Source organism: Canis lupus, chromosome 23 (genome assembly GCF_011100685.1).
Source record: "Canis lupus familiaris isolate Mischka breed German Shepherd chromosome 23, alternate assembly UU_Cfam_GSD_1.0, whole genome shotgun sequence".
Taxonomy (NCBI): Eukaryota; Metazoa; Chordata; class Mammalia; order Carnivora; family Canidae; genus Canis; species Canis lupus.
Window position 1 is genome coordinate 11782673 of NC_049244.1, and position 19175 is coordinate 11801847.

A 19175-nucleotide genomic window follows, 5' to 3' on the forward strand; every position below is an offset into this window, starting at 1 on the left:
GGCATTGTGATGCCCCCAGCTATGGTTTTCTTTTTTAAAATTCCCCTGACTATTTGGGGTCTTTTCTGATTCCACACAAATCTTAAAATAATTTGTTCTAACTCTCTGAAGAAAGTCCATGGTATTTTGATAGGGATTGCATTAAACGTGTATATTTCCCTGGGTAACATTGACATTTTCACAATATTAATTCTGCCAATCCATGAGCATGGAATATTTTTCCATCTCTTTGTGTCTTCCTCAATTTCTTTCAGAAGTGTTCTATACTTTTTAGGGTATAGATCTTTTACCTCTTTGGTTAGGTTTATTCCTAGGTATCTTATGCTTTTGGGTGCAATTGTCAATGGGATTGACTCCTTAATATCTCTTTCTTCAGTCTCATTGTTAGTGTATAGAAATGCCACTGATTTCTGCGCATTGATTTTGTATCCTGCCACGCTACCAAATTGCTGTATGAGTTCTAGCAATCTTGGGGTGGAGGCTTTTGGGTTTTCTACGTAGAGTATCATGTCATCAGCGAAGAAGGAGAGTTTGACTTCTTCTTTGCCAATTTGAATGCCTTTAATGTCTTTTTGTTGTCTGATTGCTGAGGCTAGGACTTCCAGTACTATGTTGAATAGCAGTGGTGAGAGTGGACATCCCTGTCTTGTTCCTGATCTTAGGGGAAAGGCTCCCAGTGCTTCCCCATTGAGAATGATATTTGCTGTGGGCTTTTCATAGATGGCTTTTAAGATGTTGAGGAATGTTCCCTCTATCCCTACAGTCTGAAGAGTTTTGATCAGGAATGGATGCTGTATTTTGTCAAATGCTTTCTCTGCATCTAAGGAGAGGATCATATGGTTCTTGGTTTTTCTCTTGCTGATATGATGAATCACATTGATTGTTTTACGAGTGTTGAACCAGCCTTGTGTCCTGGGGATAAATCCTACTTCGTCATGGTGAATAATTTTCTTAATGTATTGTTGGATCCTATTGGCTAGTATCTTGTTGAGAATTTTTGCATCCATGTTCATCAGGGATATTGGTCTGTAATTCTCCTTGTTGGTGGGGTCTTTGTCTGGTTTTGGAATTAAGGTGATGCTGGCCTCATAGAACGAATTTGGAAGTACTCCATCTCTTTCTATCTTTCCAAACAGCTTTAGTAGAATAGGTATGATTTCCTCTTTAAACGTTTGATAGAATTCCCCTGGGAAGCCATCTGGCCCTGGACTCTTGTGTTTTGGGAGGTTTTTGATGACTGCTTCAATTTCCTCCCTGGTTATTGGCCTGTTCATGTTTTCTATTTCTTCCTGTTCCAGTTTTGGTAGTTTGTGGCTTTCCAGGAATGCGTCCATTTCTTCTAGATTGCCTAATTTATTGGCGTATAGCTGTTCATAATATGTTTTTAAAATTGTTTGTATTTCCTTGGTGTTTAGATCAGAATTCTGACATGAGTCTCACCAGTCTAAAATCATCGTATTGGTAGGACTGAGCTCCTTTCTGAGGGTCCTAAAAGAGATCCCTAGCTCATTCCCTAGCTCATTCATGTTGTTGGCAGAATAAAATTCCTGGTAGCTATAGGACTGAGATCCCATTTCCTTGCTAGCTGTAAACTGGGGACCATTCCCAGCTTCTAGGAGCTGTCTGCACATCTTGGCTCTACCTCCCTTCCTTATCTTCAAAACAGCAATGATGGATCAATACCCTCTCATGCTTTGACTCCCTCCTGCCTCTTCTTACATTGTTGTATCTCTGACTCACCTTTCTCTCACTTATAAGGACTCAAGTGATTAAATTGGCTTCCCACGCTATCAAGATAATCTCCCCATTTCAAAGTCCTTAATCTGTAAAGTCCTTCTTGCCATGTAAATAACATGTTCAGAGGTGTCAGATGTAAGAGTGTGAACATCTTTGGGAGATGATTATTCTGCCTATCAGAGTGTTCATCTGGACCCCCACAGAACTGCCTTATAGTAGGGAGCAGTGGGAGAAGCCATTATTTTGCTCCTTTATTCATAATGAGGTCATGGTCAAGGACATCATCTCTGGAGCCTAGGCAACCTCCTAGGTTTTTAAAAAAATATTTTTAAATTTTTTAAAAAAATATTTTATTTATTTATTCATGAGAAACACAGAGAGAGAGGGAAGCAGAGACACAGGCAGAGGAAGAGCAGGATCCATGCAGGGAGCCCAGCCCAACATCCTGGGCTGAAGGCGGCACTAAACCGCTGAGCCACCCAGGCTGCCCATGTGGATTATCTTTAAAATCCCTTCTAGCTCAAAGAGTTAAAAGATGTTGAAATGACTAAGGATAATGCTAGCCTTTTGAAACATTGAAGCCCTTCTGGCTGACTCAATTATTATTGGTTATTAGTTTATTAATTAAAAGTGATAAAATATAGAATCATAAAAGAAACAGGCCATAAACACTAAAACTTAAATTGATGAACCCATAAATGCACATTGGTTCAACAATCTTCAGCGATGGCCTTTTCTAAGATATGTGTCATGGACTGTAGCACTGCTTGAGGTTTTTGTGTAAATCTTATGATGCCATATTCCATTTATAGTTTCCATAACTTTAAGGCAAAGCAAGAACTTAAAGACATAAAGCAAAGCAACATCTCCTAGATTTCCTTTCTAGATTTTCAAGATTTTTCTAAACTTTCTTAAATTACTCACAATTATCCCTTTAGTAAAATGGTTTTTAATAATTTGCTTTTCTCAAGTCTTTCAAAGCATTCATCTTAAGTTTGATTATTAACTTAGCTGGAATGACCAACTTTCCTGGTTCAGCTGGGCAAAGCCTTATATTTGCATAGTTGACAGATCAGTAGTAATGGCACATATCTACTTCCTCTTAACTCTTCAACTGAATTTGCAAAAGTCACCACTACTACTCATCACTGTAGAATATTTTCAACTTTATGTACTTTTAAGTAGTTTTTCAAAGATAATCCTGAGTTCCTATGCTTTTCAGAAAACCTCTGATCAAGAGGGACTATGTCTCTTCTCCTGGAGTCAGAAGAAGGGAACAGAGTTCTTTTAGGGGAGGTCTAGTTATTAGCCCTCCTCTGTCTCCCCCACACTTCCACTATTATTTGTCCATATTTCCATTCCTGTGCAAGACTTAAGTGCATTCACTAGAGTACCCTGGAAAGCACAAAGCATGCTATCATTATTATTGTTGTTGTTGTTATTGTTATTATTATATATTATTATAATGGACAATGAGGTTTTATTGGAACACAGCCACCCCTATTCATTCATGAATTAGGTTAAAATAGGAAACTATTAAAAATAACTTATATTTCCATCAACAGATGTTGATTACAAAAGTTATGAAGTGATTTCATTGGATGGAATTCTTTTCAGCCTTGGAATCAAGGAATCAGCTCTCCACATACTATTATGGAAATATTTATGAAATATTGTTAAGTTAGAAGGAGCCTCAAATCAGTATCTCAGTATGCTATCATTTTGCAAAACAGAGTAATATCCATGCATATTTGCTTATTATGTATATGGAAAAATAGGCAAGAAATTTATTACAGTTGGCCATGATTTCAAAACAAATAAATAAATTGCCTATTCAAAAAAATTAAAATATTTTTAAAAGTTTTAATGACAGAGCAGAAAGTAGACTTTGAATAATTGTTCTTATGCTTAGAGTTATACACACTTATATACACATACAAAGCATGCCCTACCAAACAAGTTTTGACCAACTTCGCTGCATGAAAGAAATGAGAACTTTCTAGAACTAATTCATTTTAAAAAATTGGAAAGAGTGCTTAGATTTCCACAACTAACTAGCTGACCTGTCAAGTTAGACAATGATCATAACAATTGCTCTCCCACCAGTCAGACTGGAACATCCTACTTCTCTGCCTTTCCTTATTCTTTCAATCACTAAAAGAGCAGTTATTAAGCATAGACTATGTACTGTATCTAAGGTGGGCTCAGTGAGGAACCAGACACATCCTCTGCCCTTAAATTTGAAGGAACTGCCAGGCTAATGGGAAGACATACATCAAAAACAAAATGTAGTAAGCCGAGCAAAAAGGAAGGGAAAAGTTTATGTGCACAGATTAACAGAACCAGCCTCAAGGCAGCAAGCCCAAACAGTAATGTTAAGAGATAAGATTCTCCCACTTGTTTTGTGCTAAATGTACATCTCTTGGGGACAAGTCTGTCTCTGTCATTACTGAGAGTGCTCCCAACTTCTGTAAGGTGGATTCATACTTTGCCTCCACAGTATGAACACTCTAAATTTTCTACCTCAATGCACCCACCCCTCACTTGCCCACCATCTACAGAGGGCTCCATGCATATTTCTGAGGTGGGGGAGAGAGAGGAGGGAGTGCACATGACCAGGCCTAAATCAATCAGCACATCACATTCTTCTGGGGACAATGATTTGTTCAGGAATGATTAAGTGACCTAAGCTGCACTAATCAGAAGGAAGATTAAGATTTTGATAAAAACTTCTAGAAAAGAAGCATATTCCAGTGTCCATGAATCTTTGAGAAGAGGCAAGATTCTAAAATGGTTGTGTCACTGTGAAGGTTGATCCTGCCACTGCCAAAGGCCACCATGAGAAGACAGAAAATGAAGCCAACTCGACAGTCAGCAGGGCCAAGAAACGAAGATAAACTAAGTCCTGGTGACATAATTTGAATTCTGGATCTGGCTGTACCTGAAGCCAGCCCACCTTAGGGCTTTCCCATTCCTCTTGGATTCATCCAATTTAAGTTATGTCTTGAGTAGCCCTGACCCACTCACGTTGTGAGAAAAGCTCATGGCTCTCCATCTTGGTCAGTAGCAGAGACCATCAGAACTATCCCTTTCATTTTGAATTCTTTCATGGGTAACAAAGATCTTCTCTGTGTTTATCTTTATTTAAAATTCAGTATTCTGTGTGTCAGTAATTGGATTTCATTCCTCTTTCAGTTGACATACCCTTTGTTGCCCTTTTTAAAAAAGATTTATTTATTTATTCATAAGAGACACAGAGAGAAAGAGGTAGAGACATAGGCAGAGGCTATGTCTCCCCACAGGGAGCCTGGTGTGGGACTCGATCCCTGATCCCAGGATCATGCACACCCTGAGCTAAAGGCAGACACTCAACCTCCAGGCCACCCAGGCGTCCCATCCTTTTTGAAAAAACAACAACAACTTCAAGAAAGGATACTGTGTTTTTGTCAAATACTTTTTCTGCATCTATTGAGAAGATCATATATGGCTCTTGTCCTTTCTCTTATTAATGTGGTGTATCACATTGATTGATTTGCAGATACTGAACCACCTCTGCATCCCAGGAATAAAGCCCGCTCGGTCATGGTGAATAATCCTTTTAATGTACTTTTGGATTTTGCAAAGCATTTGACAAAATACAGCATTCTTTCTTGATAAAAACTCTTCTCCATGTAGGGATAAAGGGAGCATACCTCAACAACATAAATGCCATATACAAAAGACCCACAGTGTATATCATCATCAACAGGGAAAAACTGAGAGCTTTTTCCCAAGGTTAAGAACACAACAGGGATGTCCACCCTCACCACTATTGTTCAACATAGTACTGGAAGTCCTAGCCTCAGAAATCAGACAACAAAAAGGAATAAAAGGCAATCAAATAGGCAAAGAATAAGTCAAACCCTCACTCTTCACTGATAACATGATGCTGTATGTAGAAAACTCAAAAGACTCCACCAAGAAATTGCTAGGACTGATACAGGAATTCAGCAAAGTCAGAGGATATAAAATCAGTGCACAGAAGTCAGTTGCATTTCTATACATTAACAATTAAGCAGAAGAAAGAGAAATCCATGAATCAATCTCACTTACAATTGCACTAAAACCATAAGAAACTTAGGAATAAACCTAACCAAAAAGGTAAGGGATTTTACTCTGAAAACTATAAAACCCTTATGAAAGAAATTGAGGGGGGATCCCTGGGTGGCTCAGTGGTTTAGTGCCTGCCTTCCACCCAGGGCGTGATCCTGGAGTCCCTGGATTGAGTCCCACATTGGTCTCCCGACATGGAGCCTGCTTTTCTCTGCCTGTGTCTCTGCCTCTGTGTGTGTGTGTGTGTGTGTGTGTGATGAATAAATAGATAAAATCTTTTAAAAAAAAAAAGAAATTGAGGAAGACACAGAGAAATGGAAAAACATTCCATGTTCATGGATTGAAAGAACAAATATTGTTAAAATGTCTGTGCTACCCAAAGCAATCTACACATTCAATGGAATTTCTATCAAAATACCATCAATATGTTTCACCAAGCTGGAATAACCAATCCTAAAATGTGTATGGAACCACAAAAGACCCCAGATAGCCAAAGGAATGTTGAAAAAGAAAATCAAAGCTGGAGACATCACAATTCCAGACTTCAAGCTATATTATAAAGCCATAATCAACAAGATAGTATGGTACTGGCACAAAAACAGAGACATACGAATCGATAGAACAGAAGAGAGAATCCAGAAATGAACCAACAATTATGGTCACTAATCTTCGACAAAGCAGTGAAGAATATCCAATGGAAAAAAAGACAGTCTCTTCAACAAATGGTTTTGGGAAAATTGGACAGCCACATGCAGAAGAATGAAACTGAACCACTTTCTTACACCATACTCAAAAATAAACTCAAAATTGGGGTGTAGGTCAGTTAAGTGTCTGCCTTCAGCTCAGGTCATGATCCTGAGGTCCCGAGATTGAGTCCCACATCGGGCTCCCTACTCAGTGGGGAGCCTGCCCCTCCCTCTCCCCGCCCCCCGTTTGTGCTTTCTCTTAATATCTCTTTCTCACTGTCAAATAAGTAAATAAAATCTTTTTTAAAAACTCAAAATGGATGAAAGACCTAAATGTAAGACAGGAATCCATCAAAATCCTAGAGGAGAACACAGGCAGCAACCTCTTTGACCTCAGCCACAGCAACTTCTTGATAGACACATCTCCCAAGGCAAGGGAAACAAAAGTAAAAATGAACATTGGGACTTCATCAGGATAAAAAGCTTCTGCACAGCAAAAGAAATAGTGGACAAAACTAAAGGGCAACCTATGGAATGGGAGAAGATATTTGCAAATGACATATCAGATAAAGGGCTGGTATCCAAAATCTATAAGAACTTAACAAACTCAACACCCCCAAAATAAAAAAAATCCAGTCAAGAATGGGCAGAAGACATGAACAGACATTTTTCCAAAGAAAACATACAAATGGCCAACAGACACATGAAAAAATGTTCAATATCACTTGGCATCAGGGAGATACAAATCAAAACTACAATGAGATACCACCTCACATCTGTCAGAGTGGCCAAAATTAGCAAGTCAGGAAACCACAGATGTTGGAAAGGATGTGGAGAAAAGGGTACTGTTACACTGTTAGTAGGAAAGCAAACTGGTGCTTTGGAAACTCTGGAAAACAATATGGAGGTTTCTCAAAAAGTTGAAAATAGATTTACCCTATGACCCAGCAATTGCACTAGTAGGTATTTACCCCAAAGATACAAATGTAGTGATCTGAAGGGATACCTGCACCCCAATGTCTATAGCAGCAATCTCCACAATAGCCAAACTATGGAAAGTGCCCAGCTGTCCACCGACAGATGAATAAACAAAGAACATTTGGATAAAATATATATACACAGGAATACTACAGGAATACTACTCAGCCATAAAAAAATGAAATGTTGCCATTTGCAATGACATGGATGGAACTAGAGAATATTATGCTAATCAAAATAAGTCATTCAGAGAAAGACAAATACCATCTGATTTCACTCATAAGTGGAATTTAAGGAAACAAAACAGATGAACATAGGAGAAACGAAGGAAAAATAAAATTAGACGAAAACAGAGAAAGAGGCAAACCATAAGAGACTCTTAACTCTAAGAAATAAACTGAGGGTTGCTGGATGGAAGGTAGGTGGGGGTATGGGGTATCTGGATGATGAACATTAAGGAGGTCACTTGATGTAATGAGTGCTGAGTGTTGTATGCAACTGATGAATCACTAAATTCTACCCCTGAAACTAATAATACACTGTGTTAACTAAATTGAATTTAAATTTAAAAATGTAAAAATAAATAAATAAAAATAAGAAAACAAAAAAATAAAGCAACTTCGTTGAAATATATTTCATTCTATACAATTAACCCATTTAGAATACACAATTGGATGGTTTTGGGAATATTACATTTTTTAAGCTATGGTAAAATACGTGTAACATAAATTTTGTGATTTTAACTGTTTCTCAGTGTATAATTCAGTAGCATTCATTACATCTACAATGTTGTGCAACCATCACCGCTATTTCCGAAATGTTTTCATCACCCAGACAGAAGCTCTGTACCCATTAAATAATAGCTCTCCATTCCTGCCTCCTCCCTGCCCCTGGTAACCTTTCATTTTTCTGTCTTTGCGAGTTTGCTTGTTGTAGGTTATTTCATGTAAGTGGAAGCATACAATATTTACTCTTTGTGTTTGGCTTATTTCACCTTGTTTGGCTTTTTAGCTTATTCTAAAAATAGAAAGTAATTGAATCACTATTGATTTACCTGATGTTCCTCACACACCAAATTCATCCCAAGGCCAGACTGACATTTATGTCCTTCAAAATTACCCCCAAACAAGCTTCTGCCAGTGTACCTAGACTCGTGAAATAGGTATATTCATTTCCCTTATGGGACACCCACATTCCTGCTGTTAGGAGCCCTCTGGTTTTCCTGGGGAGTGGCTCTGGTAGGTTTCCGTGATCCCGGGAGCTCTGGTGTCATATGCCCCTCCCAGAAATGATGCATCAGCATGCTTTCCTCATTGGTCATGACCTAAACCGAATTTTCATGAAGAGAGAAAGTGGTGACCTTGGGAATTGGCATTATATGTACTTCTTGTTATCTGGACCTTCTGTGTGCTCTGGGGTTAGAAAGGAATGTGTTGGTTCTGAAGAACGTGCACTACTGAGATACATCCTCTCCTGTAGACCTAGAATCTCTGCCATGTCCAATTCCCAGGCTCTCCAGCCTCCCAGGCTCCTCTCCCTCAAGCTGGTCCTTGAGAAACCATACTACACACCATTTTTTGTCTTTTCAGCTTTCTGCGCAGCCAGAGAAGGTGCTACCATGGGTCCAGCCTACCCCTACCATCTAAGCAACCATTAGTCAATAGCTGACCAGGTGATAGACATCTCCTTGGCTTATTATGAAAGAGTCCTTTTTTTCCTTTTTCAGGAGCCAGTGAGTCCATGGGCTAGGCCTCATTTCTGACAATATCCAGCACACTTGGCCTTGGAGACCTTTCAGAAAACTCAGATGTAGGTGAAATACAAGAGAAGGGGTAGTTCAAGGATAGCTTCAAGGCCTGGAGACTGGATAACCAAGAACCAAAGTGCCTTTCACAACTACAGGCTAATCAATAAATAACCCCTCTGCAAAAACTACAATCTCTAAAAGGCATATTATCAGAAAAGAAATTGTTACACAGCAATAGATAACTGACACATCCCCTCAACTCTGTACTCTTGCCCTGCCTCAAGTCTCTAGGCAACCATCTGTCTGGGACCTTAGCACATTGGCCATCTGCTCTGGCTCCCTATTGACAACCCACCCTATTGACTGCGCAGAATTGGCTGGTCAAGCTGATACTGCAGTCACACAACCTCCAGCAAAGGTATAATTTCCACAGGGAAGAGGATTTCCTTTTCTTCCTTATATGACATTTACCTTTGCCAGAAAAATTGACCAAGAAGCGCTCCTGAAAAGGAGCCACCTTGGGCAAAGACACCAGAGTTTGCCACCCCATCATTTGCCCTTACTGAATCATGGGCATAACTGGATAGAATGGGTCTTGTATTACCAACGGAATTTAATATACTGGGTAAACTGGGGCTGGGGTGGGGGTCTTCTCTTTCTCAGATCAATTGCTTATGGTTCTGTGCAATGTTTTTTCACCCAGAATATTTATTATGCCCTAGTATGTGACAGAAAACCGTGCCAAGCACCAGAGATGTCAAGAAGAGCTCATAGCATAGTGGGATACCTAAGCAGGTTTTAAAAATTACAGCAACATTTTTTTTTGGTTTTATTTTTTTTTAATTTATTTTTTATTGGTGTTCAATTTACTAACATACAGAATAACCCCCAGTGCCCGTCACCCATTCACTCCCACCCCCCTGCCCTCCTCCCCTTCTACCACCCCTAGTTCGTTTCCCAGAGTTAGCAGTCTTTACGTTCTGTCTCCCTTTCTGATATTTCCCACACATTTCTTCCCCCTTCCCTTATATTCCCTTTCACTATTATTTATATTCCCCAAATGAATGAGAACATATAATGTTTGTCCTTCTCCGACTGGCTTACTTCACTCAGCATAATACCCTCCAGTTCCATCCACGTTGAAGCAAATGGTGGGTATTTGTCATTTCTAATAGCTGAGTAATATTCCATTGTATACATAAACCACATCTTCTTTATCCATTCATCTTTCGTTGGACACCGAGGCTCCTTCCACAGTTTGGCTATCGTGGCCATTGCTGCTATAAACATCGGGGTGCAGGTGTCCCGGCGTTTCATTGCATTTGTATCTTTGGGGTAAATCCCCAACAGTGCAATTGCTGGGTCGTAGGGCAGGTATATTTTTAACTGTTTGAGGAACCTCCACACAGTTTTCCAGAGTGGCTGCACCAGTTCACATTCCCACCAACAGTGTCGTGAGGGTTCCCTTTTCTCCACATCCTCTCCAACATTTGTGGTTTCCTGCCTTGTTAATATACACATTTAATGCAATCCCTATCAAAATACCATGGACTTTCTTCAGAGAGTTAGAACAAATTATTTTAAGATTTGTGTGGAATCAGAAAAGACCCCAAATAGCCAGGGGAATTTTAAAAAAGAAAACCATAGCTGGGGGCATCACAATGCCAGATTTCAGGTTGTACTACAAAGCTGTGGTCATCAAGACAGTGTGGTACTGGCACAAAAACAGACACATAGATCAGTGGAACAGAATAGAGAACCCAGAAGTGGACCCTGAACTTTATGGTCAACTAATATTCGATAAAGGAGGAAAGACTATCCATTGGAAGAAAGACAGTCTCTTCAATAGATGGTGCTGGGAAAATTGGACATCCACATGCAGAAGAATGAACCTAGACCACTCTCTCTCACCATACACAAAGATAAACTCAAAATGGATGAAAGATCTAAATGTGAGACAAGATTCCATCAAAATCCTAGAGAAGAACACAGGCAACACCCTTTTTGAACTCGGCCACTAGTAACTTCTTGCAAGATACATCCACGAAGGCAAAAGAAACAAAAGCAAAAATGAACTATTGGGACTTCATCAAGATAAGAAGCTTTTGCACAGCAAAGGATACAGTCAACAAAACTCAAAGACAACCTACAGAATGGGAGAAGATATTTGCAAATGACAGTATCAGATAAAGGGCTAGTTTCCAAGATCTATAAAGAACTTATTAAACTCAACACCAAAGAAACAAACAATCCAATCATGAAATGGGCATAAGACATGAACAGAAATCTCACAGAGGAAGACATAGACATGGCCAACATGCACATGAGAAAATGCTCTGCATCACTTGCCATCAGGGAAATACAAATCCAAACCACAATGAGATACCACCTCACACCAGTGAGAATGGGGAAAATTACAGCAACATTTTAATAAGTGCCATAATAGAAGTCCTTTCATGGTTCTGTGGGGGCAAAGAGAAGGGAACCCTCACATGCCTGAGGTGGAGCAGGATGGGGACTAGGAAGGCTTAACTGAGGAAAAGATGTGGAAACTGAGTCTCAAACAATGGGCAAGAAGCTCACCAGCAAGGTGAAGGTGAACTATACCTGAGCTCTGCCTCTGCCCCTTCTTTTGTTGTTTACATTCCCTACCCACCAGCACCATCTTGCTCAAGTGCCTTTGGAAAGATTGAAAACTTCACCTCCTCCAAAACAGTAGCTTGTCTTTCTTGAGTTCTGCCAATGTGGTTGGGTCCTAGGCTAAGACAATAGTATGAATTCAGTCATTTAATCATTACAACCTCTCCAACAGTTAAATATTATTGTGATTATTATGCCCATTTTATGAGGAAAGAGCCAAAGCTTAGAAATGACTTGTCCAAGGTCACCAGCAGGTAAGTGAGTGGGTAAGGGCTCTGTTCCAGCCATGTGTTCAGCATGCTGCTCTCCTGCTGCTCAGAGCAGTACTCTGAGCATGCTGCTTCCCTCTGTCCTTCAGGCTCTTCAGTTTCACTCCACTGGGTCCAAATGTAGATTTCTTTTAACTTATTTATCCTACTTAAAATCTGTTGAGCTCCTAGAATCTGTTGACAATGAATCGCTCATTATTTCTAAAAAAGGTTTTCAGGCACTATCACTTCATCCCATCCTTATGTTCCTCATCTCTCCTTTTTTCCATGTCTGTATGTCTAGACTGCATTTTGGATAATTTCTTCAGGCATATCTTCCAGCTCACTAATGCTCTCTTCAGGTATGTTTAATCTGCTTTTATTTTTTATTATTATTTATTTATTTTTTAAGATTTTATCTATTTGTTCATGAGAGACACACAGAGAGAGGCAGAGACACAGGCAGAGGTAGAAGCAGGCTCCATGCAGGGAGCCCGATGTGGGACTCAATCCCGAGTCACCAGGATCACACCCCGGGCTGAAGGCAGGTGCTAAACTGCTGAGCCACCCGGGCTGCCCTCAATCTACTTTTAAATCCAAGATTTTAGTTTTTCATTTCACTAATTTGATTTTCTGTGTTTAGAAGTTCTATTTTATTTTTTCAAGTCTGCTTTTTCTCTTTTTTTTTTCAAGTCTGTTTTTTTTCTTTACTCATGTTTTTAACCTCACCTTCATTTTGAAACCATATTAAGCATACTTGTTTCACATCCTGTAAAATCTGGGGACTTATTCCAAAAAGATCTGGGCAGGTATATTCCTATTATTTTTGCTTTCCAGTCAGCTAGTGGTGAAGAGTTGTTAAAGAAAATAAAAGCTCTTCCCCTCTTCCCCCTGCCCCTACCACTTCACTCCATGCCCAACTTTAAAACAAGCAATTTCCCTTGTAGTCTGCAGGACAGGATGACTAGGTTACCGCACTGGGTGCAAAGCTCTTTGGAGTCCCAGCCCTACAGGGGCTCTTCTGTGAAACTCCACCTCTCCTCACCAAAGCCCCCCAAAGCTATGCCCTGAGGGCAAAAGCTGGATTCCACACTCATTGAGTTTTAGAGAGAAGTATTTTTGTTTCTGTGTTTTGTTTTGGTTTAGTTTCTCATAGATGTACTTAATTAGTTTTTTAGTCAGTATTTTTAGTTCTGTTTTGCAATTTTGATCTGCTTACCCAGCTCACCATATTACCCAAGAGGTAGTTTCTTACTACTCAATACAAAATAAATACCATACAAAAAATGATAGCCACCATCTATTGAACATTTACTGTGTTAGATTTAGGCTGAGCCTTTTATATGCTACATCTTATTTAGTAGTCACAGTAGCCTTCTCAGGAGAGAGCTGAGATGCACAGGTTATTAGATGCCCAGTATTCAGGTAAGGAAACTGAGGTTCAAGGAGATGGCATGGCTTGCCTGAGATCACATAGCTACAAGAAAACTAATTGTCCTAACATCTTCAGAGGATCCCGGCTTATGAAGAACAGAAGGAAGCAGGCTATTGCGCTTCACTGGGGGGCACTAAAGTTTCATTATCACCCAAGGCAATTTATAAACCTTGACTGCATTCTGGATTGAAAAATAGTAGCTGTAAAGGTCATTTGTGGGACCATGGAGGCCATCTGAGCATGGACTGTGCATTGGATGGCGTAACTGGAATAAAGTTGATTTCCTTAGAGGTGATAATGCTATTGAGCTTAGGAAGGCAAATATCCTCATTCTTGGGAGACTCAAACTGAAATATTTAGGGGTAAAATGTCATTATGTCTGCAGTCAACTTTCAGATGATTTGGCACAAAGAGAGAGAGTATGTGTGTATATTTTGAGAGAGGCATGAAGTGGGAGTAGCAGGGTGTTCATAGCCAGAAAACCTGGCAAGGGGCACACTGGTGTTCATTACATTTCCCATCTAACTAGAAAAATAAGCTAGTTTTTAAGAGGCTAAAAAAAGAACCGGGGCTCTAAAGTTAGACAGTCCTGGCTCTGTGGCTTCCTAGCTATGTGACCTTGAGCATCTAACATATTTTCTTTTGTTTCTATTTTTCACCTGTAAAATGGGGATAGTATAAAATCTACCTCATAGGCTTGTTGGAGAATTAAGTAAGATAAATGTATGTAAAATACTTAACACAGCACCTGGCACATAGTTGGTGACCAATAAGTAGTCATTTTAATATTAAAATAAGAAAAAGGAGGAGAAGCAGACAGTAAAGGAGGTAAAGAAAAAGAGGAGGAGGAGGAGAAAGAGGAAGAGGAGGAAATGAAGGGAGAGAAGGAGAAGAAGAAAAAAAGAGAGGGGAACAAATTGCTTCCCTTACCCTTCTCCAAGGAAAGGTATTCCAACACAATACATGGGACACAATTTGACCAGGAAAGAACAGCAGTTGAGGAGCATGCTCACCACCCAGAGAGGTAGACAGAGTTTCTCCTAGGCAGGACAACTTAGATTTGGGGAAAGGTTTTGCTTCAAAGTTCTCAAGGTAAAATGGTTGATATCCTAAGTTGTAAAGGAAAAGCATTCAACAAAGTCATAAATGAATGCTGCTTAATTACCACCACACTGACTTCCCAACTCCAAGGTTTCCTCTCTTTTATTGTTTTTAAGATTTATTTATTTATTTATTTATTTATTTATTTTTTTTTTTATTTTTTGAGAGAGAGAGAGAGAGAGCACATGTGCATGCCAGTGGGGCAATAGGGAGAGCAGAGGGAGAGAGAGAATCTCAAGCAGACTCCATGCAGAGCATGGAGCCCGATGCTGGGCCAGATCCCATGACCCTAAGATCATGATCTGAGCTAAAATCAAGAGTCAGACACTCAACCAACTGAGCCACCCAGGCACCCCCAACTCCAAACTTTTCTGAAAAATATCAGAGACAGGCTAATATCAGCTGCACAACCACTGGCTATTCATCTTCCCCCAGGCCTGGTGAGCAAGGGAAAGACATCAGTCATTAATCTCTTTGTTCCTTGATCTCAAGTCTTTCCAGCAAAGCTGCTGAGATGCCTCCTTCTACAAGTGGGGAACACCTGCATGAATAGGCAGACCGCCTTTCACTCCACTCTACTGGGGAGACCCTGCCAGGTGTTCCACTACAGCTTTGCTTTTTTAAAGAATCATGTGTCAGTTATAATCCAGCAGTGAAATCAGTTTGGTTGGTTCAAGTCCCAAGTCTCTGACAGGAGCCAGGAGGCCTGAATTGGAGCCTGACTCAAGCCACTTCTCACTGGGAGATGGGGAGCCAGTCCTGAATCTCTGAATCTCACTTCCTCTCGTGGGGCTGAGGGCCCTCAGTTTGCCCCAACCATTGCCCCTGGCTGGACTTCTGAGCCTTCCCTGACAGATGGGTCCCCATCCACTCTACAGACACCATCAGATAACACAATCTATAATTATATTTGTATCTGTCAATATCTACATCTATATCTGTAGCGTCTGCAAAAAAAAATGCCTAGAGACAAGAAAAGATATTGGCCAGCCAATCTTGTAGATGCTCAGAAACGAATGAGGAAGGAGTTCCTTTTGAAATTATCTGGTTCACCTGTTTTCAATATTGTTTCCTGCCATGAAATCACTGGTGTAAAGCAATTTCATGCAGAAACCCCCACTGTTAGCTTGCTTTCCCTGCCTCCTTTGCAAGTGGTGCAGAGTGGCCATATTGGGAATTGGAGAAGGTGCATCTAGTTCACCATGTTATTCACATCCGAGCAGGACAGAAACAGAGCAAGGGCCAGAACCCAAGGCTTTAGAGTTCCCAAGAAAGAGGGCTAGGGATATATTTTTGGTCATTCAGCCAAAGCCACCCCCTCCCAAAAAGAACTGTAAATCTGTTTCATGCATTGGGCAGAGACCCCTGAACCACAAAGAAGATGGGACCTGCCCCTGTGGACGGTTGGATGCGAGGGGAAGTTTACAGGGGAGGGGAGTGGGAAGAGGGGCTTCTGGGAATAATTTCCCCGCAGGGGAGAGAGGCAAGAAAGGAGGGAGTCCCTGTTCTAGGCTACCCTGCTCCCTCTTTGAACTCAGCTGCCAAAGCATGATGTTTGGAGTTACTGCTAACATTTTTTGACATGAAGGGACCAAGACAATGGCATTGATACCAAGTCAGAACCTGACATCACTGATCCCTAAATCAATATCAGCCATTGCCTGTCTCCAGACTTTTTCTTCCATAGGAAAAAAAAAAAAAAAAAAAAAAAAAAGCTCTTGCGTGAACTCCCTTTAATCACGTGGTACACTTGCTGCTGAAAACGTCTCTGATTCAAGGGATTGGTGTAAATCTGCCACACGTTTATTTTCAAATCCAAGCATTTTTAGCTGTGGTGTTGCTTGCCTAGTTTAAAAATATTCAGCTTCATCTGAAATGGCATCAGAAAGAAAACAGCCCCAATTTTGTGTACTCATTGAGCATTTGTCTGAGCAAAGTGTGCTTGCAGCCTTGAGAAAGGGAGAGGGAAGTGGAGGTGTTTTCTTTTATAAACACTCTTCTCGTGACCGTGTCAGGACAAAGATTCTCTGGTAACCCACAATGCACAGAAATGTAAGGAGAAAGACGTCAGGCTGAGCAGAGAGACATGCTGAGCGGGGATCAGGCTGGGGGCCCATCACGACTACAAGTCCAGGCATGGTGGGAGGCAGCAATCCTGGTGCAGACTCTGGGGCGTGTGGACACACATTACAAAAGGGATGAGAAAAGCCAGCAGGAATCACCTCATACCAAAGGGCCCTCCCTGAAGAAGAAAGGCTAAGAACCTGTCAGGTTTGTGAAAGGCAAGAATAGGACCCCAGATCTGTGTGGTTGTGGTGGGATGACCAGCCATGCCTGTTTGTCTGGGACTGCAGGATTTCCAGAAATGTGGGACTTTCAGTGTTAAAACTGGGAAAGTCTTGGGTGTGGATCCTCTAAAAAGTAGTTTCTTGAATGCAGGAGATACACATGAGATAAAACCCTCACCTCCTCAGCCTTCCCACCTGCACCACAGATGGGGGACATAGCAGCAGAGCCAGCTCAGTTTGGGGGGCCAAATCTGAGCTGTCTTCAGTCACTCCATTGGGTCTGAGTGAACAGAAGACAATGAATGGATGGATGGATGGATGGATGGATGGATGGATGGATGAATGACCCCAACAGAATATGATTATTTATGTGTATACAACAGTTCTGTTTCCAATATGATTATTTTCCATTGACTAACAAACAAATTCCATCAATTGACAAACACTGGTAAATCCACTGCCTCCTACCACTAGGCCCCTCGGGGCAAAGGAAACCCATTTGAGGCCACGGATCAAAAAAATAATCACATTCACACACATTTCACACTTGTACTTTTTCTGCCTCGAAGGAATTTACTTTCTATTTGAAGAGTTACTGTGAACACAGAAGAGTTATAATCTGGAAGCCTGTGGCCCAGGCCAAAGAAGAGGGGCTCACAGCAAGTGCTGTGGAGACAACACACAGCATTGAAATGGCAGTGACCTTACCTGTGGCCCGGGCTCTAGGGGCATGATTTACAACATGTTGCCCATAGCTCTAAGAAGTGGGTATTCTTATCACCCCTATTTTACAGAGGGGGTATCTAATGTCTGTAGGATCTGGGCAACCTGCCCAAGGTCACACTGACAATAAGTGGTGGGTCCCATGTCTGTCTGGCTCCAGAGGCCATTCTCTTAACCCACACTCTGCTACTTTTGTGCTCCAGAGACACAAGAAGACCTGGGTAGGTCCTGATGCTGCTACTTAATGACTATGTGACCTGGGACAAGGTATTTTAGTCTCTGAACTTCCATTTCTCTGCCTGCAAAATGGGGATATAAGCAGTGTTGACCTCATCGGGTTGTGTGGAAAGTTCTATTCCACAGTAAGCTCTTAGTGAATGTCAAGGACAAGGGAGAGGAGTATCTAGGAGCACAGTGCAGAGATGGTATGAGTAGGCCAGACTGGTGGTGAGGAGGAGCTAGCAGGCTCACTTGAGAAAGGCGGAGGGAAGTGGAGGTGTTTTCAGGGGCTGAAGGCTGAGGGATCAGCCAGTGGTTCTCAACCCTGGCCGCACATCAGAATCACCTGGATTATCACAACCAAACCAAGTAAATCTGCACATCTGAGAGTAGGACCAGGCATTAGAATTTCTACAACTCCCCAAGTGACCCCAATGTGCAGCCAAGGCTGCAGGCCTAGCCTAGCCTAGCCTTTTGCTCTTAGATGTGGAGTTTGTTAGGAGAGCAGAATCTCAGGTCCCACCTCAGATTTACTAGGGGGACTCTGCATTTGAACGAGATCCCTGGGTGATTCATAGGCACATTACAGTCGAAGCATCCCTCAACTCACCTGTGGGTCATACAGATGAGGAAAACAAGCCAAATGCCAGGCAGGCTTTGAACCTGATTAAAATCCAAAGTGCAAGTTGGAGGGGGAAATGAGGAGTGGCTGTTTACAACAATCACCCACGGATAACCTCATCTCCTGGCAAACGCAAAGGGCGGGGGTGATAGGTCTCCGTGTGTTTAAACTTCAATGAATCTGTGATTGTGGACACTCAGGAAGTCGGGGTTCTGCCCGCCACCCGATGTTTGCTCATCTGTCACAGTATCAGCCAGAGGACTAACATTATCTGGTGTCAACAACATGCGTGCTGGTCCCCGGGCCAGGATTAGCAGAAAAATATCATCCTGTGTGAGGCCTTGGAATCATTATCAGGAAATAATTCCCGAAGAACTTTTCCTCGCCCAGAATGCGCAGCTCCCCATCCTCTCCATCTCTCAAACCCACTCTGAGCTGCTCAGGTAGTTGCTGGGTCTCCAGCATGGCCGTGACCTGACCCTCTGTGACACAATTTGGGGCAACTTCTGCTGTGGCCCCAGACATACGGCTTTCTTTGGGAGGGAAAAGAAGTCATAACATCTAGAACTTGAAGAAATGATGTGAAGTAAATTCTGATCAGTATTTACTATCTCTGATAACCCCAATAGTTCTACCATCATTCGATAAAGGACAGCTAA